This window comes from Phocoena sinus, chromosome 1 (assembly GCF_008692025.1).
Source record: "Phocoena sinus isolate mPhoSin1 chromosome 1, mPhoSin1.pri, whole genome shotgun sequence".
In the NCBI taxonomy this organism is placed as follows: domain Eukaryota; kingdom Metazoa; phylum Chordata; class Mammalia; order Artiodactyla; family Phocoenidae; genus Phocoena; species Phocoena sinus.
In genome coordinates this window covers 55948213-55960577 of record NC_045763.1, presented here as the reverse complement: position 1 = coordinate 55960577, position 12365 = coordinate 55948213, and positions in this window count along the sequence as shown.

Below are 12365 nucleotides of genomic sequence, written 5' to 3'. Positions count from 1 at the left end.
TCAAAGCTGACATTGATACCAGAAAGCCTAAAGTGTCCTCAGGATCCCCTGTTAGAGTTGGGACCCAGTAACATAAGCAGTCTGGCTGAAGTCCAGCTTACGGTGGGTCCACTGGGTCTGTGAACTCAGTTGAGGATCATTTCACCCATCTTGGTGAAAAATGAAGGTTCACATTCATGGCAGTTTGACTCACTTAGGAACTTGGCTAGCTGGGTAAGAACCATTATATTGGGGAAAGCCAAAAGAAAGCCTCTGAAACTACTGCTTTCCCAAGCCAAGGATAGTGAATCAAAAATAATATTGCATTCCAGAAACGGAGGTAGAGGTTAGTACCACTGAGATGGTTAGCTTTATGTGTCAACTTGGCTGGGCTGTGGTGCCTGGATATTTGGTCAAACATTATTCTAGGTATTTCTGTCAGGATATTTTTGGATAAGATTTCGATTTAAATCAGTAGGCTTAAGTAGAGGTGATTGCCCTCCATAGTGTGGATGGGCTTCATCCAATCAGTTGAAAACTGATGATAGAACAAAAAGCTGATCTCCCCTGAGCAAGCGGGAATTATGCCGGTAGACTGCCTTTGGACTTCCTCTGTAACATCTGCTCTTCTTGGTTTGTCCAAAAGCTGACTGCCTTTGGACTAGAACTTGGTCCTGAGTCTTCAGCCTGCTGAGCTCCTCCATCAGATTTTGGATTTCCAAGCCTCCACAATCACATGAGCCAAAGAAATCTCTTTAAATTTTTTATAAAAATTAATTTTAAAATGTATTTATTAAAATACATTTATTAAAAATAAGACTATCGGGGCTTCCCTGGTGGCGCAGTGGTTTAGAGTCCGCCTGCCGATGCAGGGGACGCGGGTTCGTGCCCCGGTCCGAGAAGATCCCACATGCCGCAGAGCGTCTGGGCCCATGAGCCATGGCTGCTGAGCCTGCGCGTCCAGAGCCTGTGCTCCGCAACAGGAGAGGCCACAACAGTGAGAGGCCCTCGTACCGCAAAAAAAAAAAAATAATAAGACTATCATCTATGTATGTATGTATGTATCTATCTATCATCATCTATCGATTTTCTCTTGGTTCTGTTACTCTGGAGAACCCTGACTAATACAATCACCATTAAAGATTTAAAGGATGCATGGTGGTAGTCCATATCCTATCTCTATTTAATTCGCCAGTCTGACACCTACAGAAACCACATGGATCCTGGAGAATGACTACAGATTTCCATAATCTCAACCAAGTAGTAGCTTCATTGCAGTTGCTGTGCCAGACTTGTTGATGGTAAAGCTGATCGTGAAGCCCTCAATTGTGTCATATGCAGCTACTGATCTGATTGCATTCTTTTCTATACCAATCAGAAAAAAAGGATTAGAAATAGTTCACTTTGACATGGAATGGACAACAAGATTCATTTATGGTTTTGCTTCGGGGCTGTGTTAACTCTCCGGACTCTGTCATAACGTAGCTCAAAGAGTCTATATCGTCACATTGATCCAAAGCATTAGTGGTATGATGCTGATCTGGCAGGACAAGTAAAAGTTGGGTTTTGTGCTGGAGGCCTTGGTAAGGTATGTGAGCATCAGAAGGTGGGAGATAAAAACTCATATAGCTTCAGGGACCTGCCACTTCAGGAAAGTTTTTGAGTTCCTTGACCAGGGGCAAGCCAGGACATCTCCTCTAAAGTAAAAGAAAAATGCTGCACCTGATATCTCCTGGGGTAAACAAGGAAGCACAACACCTGGTGGATTTCTTTGGGCTCAGGAGGCAAACTGCTCTACACCTAATACTGGAAGTGTATTAATTATATTCCAGCCTGTAGACCTCGTGACATGGAAGGCTGTCAGCTTTGAGGAGAAACTGGAGCATAAAAGAGCTTTGCAGCAAGTGTAGCCTGTAGCTCAAACATTCCTACTCCTGGAATTTGAGAGATGAGGTCTGCAGTGGAAACATGTGGACAAACATATGGGAATGGACATGAAGTGTGAAGATTTTTGTCTTACAATACTCAGCAGAGAGCATCTACCTTGGAAAAGGCACTGAAGAACCAACTAGTTAAAATTACTTGACTAGTCAATGTTAGCCAGCTTTCATCATTGGCCATCCCAGAGGTGACACAACGGGCACATGAATAAAATTGCTAGGGTATCAAAGATGGTGTCTATGTAGGGGCCCACACAGCATGAATATCTACTTACTAAGGTCAGTCTAACTACTGCTGCCTCAGAATATCCAACCTATCAGCAACAGAGGACAACACTGAGTCCTGATCTGGCACTAGTCCTCAGGGAGACCAACAGCCACCTGGTGTCATTGAGCTCATCTGTTCAGGAAGTGGCAGCAGTTCATCCTCGCAGCAATAGATACCTGTTCGAGGTCTGGGTTTGTGTCTTCTGCCTGAAGAGCCTCACTATCCAAGAGCAGACACAATGCTTGACTCATGGGCAGGAATTTCCACACTGCATAGCATCTGGCCAGGGAAACCATTTCACAGTGAAGGAGCTGCAAGACTGGGCCCTTGACCATGGAAGCCAGTGATCTCTCATCATCATTAAGTAGCCAGCCTGATAGAGTGTTGGAACAGCTGACCAAAGCACAGCTGAAATACAATCTCAAAGGCAATACTCTGCAAGGGTAGGTGACATCATTCAGGATACAGTATATACATTAAATCAGAGACCCCTGTGTGCCACTGGGTCTCCAAATGAAAGAATATACAGGCACAGGAATCCAAGGGTAGAGGCAGTTGTGGTCCACTTATCATTACTCTCTATGACACTGGAGGACATTTCGCTTCCTGTCCCTACAGCTCTGACCTCAGAGGGGGTGAGGTTCTCAAGCATACTCTTGCCAGGGGGACAGCCATGGTTCGACTTAATTACAGGCTATGGCTGCTGCCTGAGCATTTGGACTCCTTGTATCCAGTAACGAGCAGGCAAGAAGAGAAATCACCATCTTCACCAGGGTAGCAGACTCAGAACAACCGGAGGAAGTAGGCTGCATTTCAACAAGGTGATCCATTTAGATGCCTGTTGATAAATTTCTTGACCATTAGAACCATGAATGGACATGTGTAGCAATGTTGGCCTGAGAAGGTATGATTTCCACAGAATCAATTCCCTCAGGAATGAAGGTTTGGGTCATACCATCAGATAAGCCACCAGGAACAACAGAGATGAGTTGAGGGTGAGGGGAATTCAGAGGGAGTGGGGAGACTGGGAATACCAGTTCCAGCTGAAATCAGCTACAGCATCTTGGGGTATAGTTTATCCCCCTAATCTCCCTCTTGAAAGTTTCATCTCAGGAAGAGAGGCTCACAGGAGCCGTTGAAGAGCTGTTCCCCAAACATGCGGAAAAGTGTAGCTGTGAGGCGTGAGCCAGAGCAGCCATGCGTGTCTGCCACTCAGATATCCCTTCCAAACAAGGTGCTGTAAGGAGTGTGGTCGGCTGACCATCTCAAGCTGCTGCTTTTTTTTTTTTTTTTTTTTTGCGGTACAAGGGCCTCTCACCGTTGTGGCCTCTCCCGTTGCGGAGCACAGGCTCCGGACGCGCAGGCTCAGCGGCCATGGCTCACGGGCCCAGCCACTCCGCGGCATGTGGGATCTTCCCGGACCGGGGCACGAACCCATGTCCCCCGCATCGGCAGGCGGACTCTCAACCACTGCGCCACCAGGGAAGTCCTAGCTGCTGCCTTTTGTGAATGGGCACAGCATTCACTCTCAAGCCAGGTTCCCCGCGGGCTGCTCCCAGCTAATGCCTGAGCACAGCGGCACTACTAGAGCTGGGCCCTTTCTCCCCAGCACATTACTGCTCCAACGGGCAGCCTTGGCTAGGGCGCTTGCCATCCACCGTGCTGCGCTGCAGTCTGGGGCTCCTTCTACAAGACCCTCCTCCCTTTCCCCTGTCCTTCCACAGGGAGCCCACCCCAAGTCCTCCATGCTCCCTTCCTCCTTCACAAGCATTGCCCTCAATACATTTCCTTCCTATCTCATTCTATTTTGGGGTCTTGCTTCTTGGAGGACCCAAACTGAGACAAATTGTTCAATTTTGATATGTTTAGAACTCCCTACAAACTTTGATATATGTTCATCCTTCTGTTTTATTCTTCTGCCATCTTGTTTAATTCACTTCAGTTTTATTCCTTTAGTCCCCTGCCCCTGGCACATTTCCATGCTATGTTTGTCAATCTATACTGGAATTTGGCATTCAAACACACTTTTAAGACCGTATCTAATTAGCTCAGTCCTGACAACAGTCTTTATCACTGATTAGTAATGGATTACAGTCCTTGGACAATTATTGCTTTTGAAGCCAAGCTAACAAGTGCTTCACATCGTCAATGCATAAATTATCTGGTCTCATTTAGCAGACAGCTTTAAAAAAAACATTAAACTTTCTTTCACAGATTCTACATTTCCACCTCCCCTCTGAGCCAACTGAGGTGCGGTTTTCAAGTTAGTTCTCCCCATACCTTCCCCAATATATTGCTGGATCTAAATACCTAGTTTTCTCTAGTCAAAGCCTGGATTTTTATCAGAATCATTAGCATTTGAGCTACCCACTCAAAGGAGTTTTTCTACAACTGCCTCTGTTTTCAGCTAATTTTATATCCCTCCATTTTGCTGTATTCCAGTTCTCTTGCCAGCTCTTCCATTTCTTTTTTGGTTGTAATATTTCATTACCCCTTCTGCTTTTGTACTCAATTGTCCATTTATGGGCAGCGTTTTGCTTTTCTTCATCCAGCAAGAGAAACCCAACCTTTGAAGTTGTACGATTCTAGAATAGTTTTCACATGAGCACAGACCTTTTTCCTAATATACTTTTCAGCTGGCGAACTCATTTCTTTCACAGAAAAAGATTCCAAGATAAGGCATGACAAAGAAAACCTCAGTAAAGTAGGTTAGTGCTAATTCCATACATACGGTTGAAGAGTTTCCCAGGTGCTCATAATTACAGGAACCTACATCTTTGATGCAAATGCATACTTAATGCAACTGTAAATATTTCACTTATGGAATGTCCATTCACAAAGCTCACCCAAGTTTTCACTGAATTGAGTCTAACACAGCACAAGCATATCTATATCTGCCTCATAATGACCACCTTAGAGAGCCGAACGCCTGAAGGAGTTTTAGGAAATCAGCTGTGCTGTATTCTCCTGCCTTCCGGCAGAATTGTACATAAACACCCAGAGAGGAAAAAGCTTCCCAAGAAAGAGTCAACAACCTCACTCTAGCGTTTAACAATGAGCACAGCCAGGAATTTCTTCTTTGAATATACAAATCCCTCTGCTACAGCTTAAATCAATTTTTTTATGTCTGATACAAAGGTTTAAAATTCTTGTGTTTTTTTTAATACAACGAGTAAACACATTCTCTAAGTTGCAACTGCTTATTTTCATGTTAATCACCATTTTCTATTTTAATCAAAATACAACTCATTCATTTGTTCAATAAATAAATAATTTAAAAATCTCAAACCATCCTTTTAGCAGATTTTTAAAAATCACTTCTACCTTTTGAAAATTACCATGGACTCATGTCTCCTTTGACAGACTCAATACCTTCCAATTACTGTGGTCATTTTTTATGCCAAATTTATCAGCTTTGCCCAGTGACTAATCTCTCCTGTCTGTACTATTGTTAACATTTATTTAGGTATTAACAAAAAAAATCTTCAGTTTTTGTCAACAAGATGTATTTGACTCTTCTTTGCTCTTTCCTCCTCTGAGATCTGGTGTCAGATACCTTCTGAGGAGCCCTAATTCCCTTACTTAAAAATTTTGTAAGGTGAAAAACTATGGTTAATGTGAACTATGGTTCACATTATACCTTTTTCCTGTGACCAATGAAAGTAGTTTTCACTAAGACCTACCGAATAAATATGAGTTAGCCAGGTGAAGTAGAAGGGCAAGTGTGTTTTAGGAGGGGGGTAGGTGAGGACAAGATCTAAGAAGGCAAGAAGACAATTTATTTTATTTTATTTTATTTTAAGATGACAATTAAACAAGAAGTAAAATAATATGTTCAGTTGCCCCCCTTATCCGTGGGGGTTACATTCCAAGACCCCCCAGTGGATGTTGAAACTGTGGATAGAACCAAACCTTTTATATACTGTTTTTTTCCTATAAATACATACTTATGATAAAGCTTAATTTCTAAGTTAGGCACAGGAAGGGATTAATGACAATGACTAATAATAAAATAGAACAATTTTAACAATACACTGTAGCAAAAGTTATGTGAATGTGGTCTTTCTCTCTCTCTCAAAACATCTTATTGTACAAATGTAATGCCTTTTCCATCTTAACTAAGCTCTCATCAGGCACTGTGGCTGCAACTTTTGCTGTGTGAGGTACAACAGCAAAACTAGCATGAATTTCTTTTTCTACTTCACAATTTCATGGAGAGAAGATTTGCTCCTGTCATAGATCTTAGCAACCTCAGCGTACACTTTTTCTTTCCTCATTAAGTGGAGAACTTTCACCTTTCCGCTTAATGGAAGAACCTTACGGCTACTTTTTAGTACATCCAAACAGCCGGCTGTACTACCCTTGTGCTTTGGGGCCAAGATGAAGTAAAATAAGTGTTACTTGAACATAATCGCTGAGGTCCCACAAACAGTTGATCTGATACCTGAGATGGCCACTGAAGGATTAACAGGCAGCATCTGCTAGACAAAGGGATGATGCACGTCCTAGATGTGATGGAGCAGGACGGCTGGAGATCTCATCCACACTATGCAGAATGGCACACAATTGAAAATTTATGGATTATTTATTTCTGGAATCTTCCATTTAATATTTTCAGACCATGGGTGACTGAAACTGTGGAAAGTGAAACTGTGGATAAGGGGGGACTACTGCTGATAATGTCAGAGGATGTAAAAGTACTATGGAAACATAGCAAAGCAACATCTTACCTGGGAACTGGTGAATGTTGGTAAGAAAAGGCTTTCTGAACAAAGTGACTGTGGGCTTAGGTAGAAGACTCCCTGATGCTTACCAAAATCCACTACTGCTTTCCTACCTGAGTATATGAAAGGCTTTGCTTCCTGGATCCCCTTTAAATAATCTAGGCTGTATAGCTAGTAGAAGCTAATGAAGGGTGAACAAGGGGGCCAACAACATTCTAGATGGTAGAACGTCCACCACCTGGGGCCTTGATTGACTTTGTAAAACAGAGCACGTCTTTGTCTGCTTTACAACAGGCTTAGTGTGAATAACAAATACATGTATTTGTTATTGTATGCGTTGAGCCACTAAAATTTGGAGGTTATTGGTTGCTGTAGCAAACCTAGTCTATTATGAGATCTTCCTTACTCCCCTTGGGGAAGCTTGACACTTCTTGGGTTGGCGCCAGCTGTGAAGGCAATGAGGCATCAAGATATCAATTTGCAACCCAAGCTTACTAACACCATACACAAAAATAAACTCAAAATGGATTAAAGACCTAAATGTAAGACCAGACACTATGAAACTTTTAGAGGAAAACATAGGCAGAACACTCTGTGACATAAACCACAGCAAGATCCTTTTTTTTTTTTAGCAAGATCCTTTTTGACCCACCTCCTAGAGAAATGGAAATAAAACCAAAAATAAACAAATGGGACCTAATGAAACTTAAAAGCTTTTGCACAGCAAAGGAAACCATAAATAAGACCAAAAGACAACCCTCAGAATGGGAGAAAATATTTGCAATTGAAGCAACTGACAAAGGATTAATCTCCAAAACATACAAGCAACTCATGCAGCTCAATATCAAAATAAACAAACAACCCAATCCAAAAATGGGCAGAAAACCTAAATAGACATTTCTCCAAAGAAGACATACACATGGCCAAGAAGCACATGAAAACATGCTCAACATCACTAATCATTAGAGAAATGCAAATCAAAACTACAATGAGATATCATCTCACACCAGTCAGAATGGCCATCATCAAAAAATCTAGAAACAATAGATGCTGGAGAGGGTGTGGAGAAAAGGGAACCCTGCTGCACTGTCGGTGGGAATGTAGATTGGTACAGCCACTATGGAGAACAGTATGGAGATTCCTTAAAAAACTAAAAATAGAATTACCATATGACCCAGCAATCCCACTACTGGGCATATACCCTGAGAAAACCGTAATTCAAAAAGATACATGTACCACAATGTTCATTGCAGAACTATTTACAATAGCCAGGGCATGAAAACAACCTAAATGTCCATCAACAGACGAATGGATAAAGAAGATGTGGTACATATATACAATGGAATATTATTCAGCCATAAAAAGGAACGAAATTGAGTTATTTGTAGTGAGGTGGATGGACCTAGAGTCTGTTGTACAGAGTGAAGTAAGTCAGAAAGAGAAAAACAAATACTATATGCTAACACATACATATGGAATCTAGAAATATGGTACCGATGAACCTATTTAAGGCAGGAATAAAGATACAGATGCTGAGAATGGACTTGAGGACATGGCGGGGAAAGGGAGCCTGGAATGGAGAGAGTAACACTGACATATAAACACTACTAAATGTAAAATAGATAGCTGGTGGAAAGCAGCCGCATAGCACAGGGATATCAGCTTGGTGCTTTGTGACCACCTAGAGGGGCAGGATAGGGAGGGTAGGAGGGAGGCTCAAGAGGGAGGGGATATGGGGATATATATATATATATATATATATATATATATATATATATACATATATATATATATGTATACATATATCTGATTCACTTTGTTGTACAGCAGAAACTAACACAACATTGTAAAGCAGTTATACTCCAATAAAGATGTACAAAAAAAAAAGTAGGGTGGAAGATGAGAAAAAAAGAAAAACTAATGGGGAAATGAATGTTAATAAATACCTGCTATGTTTTGAGCAAAAAAAAAAAAAAAAAAGCTATCAGGATAGTAAGCTTTTCTGTCTTCTAATCCAAAGTTCCTTCTAGGAAGTGATGCTACCAGGCAGAACAGTAGATTTAAAAAGACCTTGTCTGTTTACACTAGATACGATCAAATCTGTGGGAGATATAACAGGTCTTCAATGCCTAGAAATTCTGGAGATAACTCCACCCTAATTATAGTTTATGTCACTTGCATGTCGTTCTTCTCAGTAAGCTATCATTAATTAATATGGGAGGGGTGAGGGGGATACAAGGCCTGTGACAGAGGCGACTGGGAATTGTCCCTGTGCAGCTGGGCCTGAGCAGGACCTCCTGCTCCGTGCTGTCAAATTCCTACTCTGAGTTTATCTCAATTATGTGATTGCAAAAACATAGACAATTTATAGTCTATTTATCTTGTATCTTTTCTTATTGGCCCAACAAATTCTCCTCAACCCACTAAATTAATATGTTGTATTTCTCTTAATATAACACACACGTAACACGCAGAAAAGTTCCAAGTGTCCTTGACTATATAATTACCGCTTTCAAAATCCTTTGTTGAAGACTGTTATAGGTAATTGTGTTTAATACTACCTTCTTCCCATTAGAATGTAAACTCCACGAGGACAAGGACTCTGTCTGTTTTGTGCTCTGCTTCTCTCCCCAGAACTTAGAAAAGGTCCTGGTGCACAAGAGGCGTGCGATACGTATTTGCTGGACAAATAATTCATTTTACAAGGATCACTTGTAGGTGCAGTGAAAATAATAGATTGGAATTCAGTGAGACTAGAAGCAGAGAGTCCAGATGGAGACCACTGCAGTTCTTCCTATGAGAGATGGAAGATGATTCAGACCAACGTAGTTACAGGGCCGATGGAGAGAAGTGAACAGATTTGAGATATATTTAGGAGGCAGAGCAGAAAGGACTTGGTGATTGATTGGATGTTAGGTGATTTGCAGGGGCAAAAGTTAAGAGCTCCACCTTGGGCACTGAAATCAGAAAGGGATCGCTGAGGAGAAGTGGTTTAAGAGGGCACAAGGTAGATGTTAATGAGTCCAGTTGGTATGCATTCCCAAGATCTATTCGAGTGCCAGTGCCCAGGAAGAAATTGTGTATATCAATTCTGTAGCTCAGGAGAGTGGCCTGAAAAACAGGTTTGGGAAAAAGCACAGCCATGTAAATTTTCAGCCATGTAAATATATGAAAGTAGTGTGTGAGAAGAGGGCCTAAGATAAAACCCTGAAGGTTATCCACATTTAAGATTTTTTTTGAGGAATCAGAACTTGTTTATTGAATTGGTTGAACTTGGTAGGATATACCCAGAAAATAGCTTCATTCTTCTTTCATCAGTGTCTTCAAACCATTTCACCCTGGACAATATCTTGAGCATATTCCATTTTTTTTCAACTTCTCTGTACTCAAATAGTCCTATTTTCATACACTAAAATGTCCAGACCAATTTAAATTAAAACTCCCATCTAAAAGCTTCCATCCAGAGAAACTGCCTGGTGGTCCAGTGGTCAGGACTTGGTGATTTCACTGCCATGGCCCAGGTTTGATCCCTGGTCAGGGAACTAATATCTCGCAAGCTGCAAGGCACGGCCAGAAAAAAAAAATGCTTCCATCCAATTAGGAATTTGAGATTAATGTATACACACTACTATATATAAAATAGATAACCAACAAACACCTACTATATAGCACAGGGAACCATACTTAGTACCTTGTAATAACTTATAATGGAAAATAATCTGAAAAAAATAATATATATCTCTCTGAAGCACTTTGCTGTACACCTGAACCTAACACAGCATTGTAAATCAATTACACTTCAATTAGCCCTCCCTGTCCCCCCCCCCAAAAGATAAAAGCTTCATACAGTCCAACCTTTCTTCCTCTAGCTCCAGCCTGACACAGTTTCCTAGTCATGGAGTAGAGAAAGCGTGCGGTCTGTTTTTTCACTCTTTTTGCACCATACTTCCCCCATCCCCTCTCCGGCTCTTAGCTCCTCCCAGGTTAATGTAGGAAGGTGGGATAAAAGAAAACATAACAAAAGTATTTTTTTGTAGTTGTCTGTCAACTGCCCTTTCCCATGACAGATGTTAAAATGGTCTTCCTCCCGTGGGGACTTTGTAAGCTCTCTACAGACACTTATCCCTCATCTTCCCCCAAACATCTGGGAATATCTACAGTGTGTTCTTCCTTAACTCTGAAAATCCATTATCCAAATGAACTCTCACAATTCCCCTCAACCGCCATCTTTTTTTCTGCTGGGTAACCAAGTCCCACACAGCCCCCTTCCTGAGTTGGATTCTTGCAAGTTTGTGCCGCTTTCCTGTATTAGTCAAGATAGGCCAGGTTATGCTACAACAGCCCCTCAATCAGTAGAAATTTACTCTCACTCATCTAGGTGTCCATTGTGGGTTAGCAGGGGGCTCTATTTATTGTAGTCATGCAGGAACCCAGGCTGATAGAGTCTCCCTCTTGACTCACGCTTCTGTGATCACCACGTCAGGTGGAAAAAAACATGGCAAACCCTGTGCTGACTCTTCAAGCTTCTACCCAGAAGTGACACATATCTTCTGCCCACATTTCATGGGCTAAAGCTAGGTATCTATCCAACTCTAACTTGAAGGAGAGTGAGGAAGTATCATCCACATGCCCTGATAAAGAGAAGAATTGGAAAATTTTCGAACAGCCCTAATGACTGACACATCCCCACATGGTCCAGTTGGCCTGGAGGAAATATTCCAAACCCTGGTAACATGGGCTGCCCCCACTATCTCTCTCCATCCTCCCTGCCCCCTATGCTGACAGAGCCTTTCCAGGCAGTTTCTGTCTTTATCACATAGACTTTTAAACTCTTTGAAGCCCATGTCAGGCTCTCCATAAAACTGGGCTTGGCTCTAGTATGATCCTAGAAGTAAAACAAGAAGTTTTTGCATTTCAGCTGGGAGTAAGAGGCCAGTGTTCATTTGTGGAAAGCACTCAGCCTAAATTTCTCCGAGTGTTCACTTACTGCCTCTCTCATTTGGCTTGAGATGAGGTAGCCTGCCCCTTACCCCTCTATGCAAGGAGAGAAAAAGTACTGCTGCATTCCCAATTTGGCCAGCCACTCTCTTCCAAAAAATCCTCTTCCTCTAGCGATTCTCTAGTTGAGCTGAGCACAGGATAAGATCTGTCCACTCTTAGCAAGTTATAATATCAATACTTCTGTTCTGAATTTGGAGGTACACGTTGCTTGTTTCTAGCCTTGGGTTTCAGCTTGAATTTGAGACACCAGGGCAAGTCCCATTTAGCATTTTATTCCATCTGTAAGTGTACTGGGGACAAACTATGAAAGAGGTAGGAAGAAAACCAGGGGAATATATGGTCTTAAGAGCCAAGGAGTATTTCAAAAAGAAAGAAGTATTGTGGAATGTAAAAGAAATGATACAAATGAACTTATTTACAAAACAGAAACAGACTCACACACTTCGAAAACAA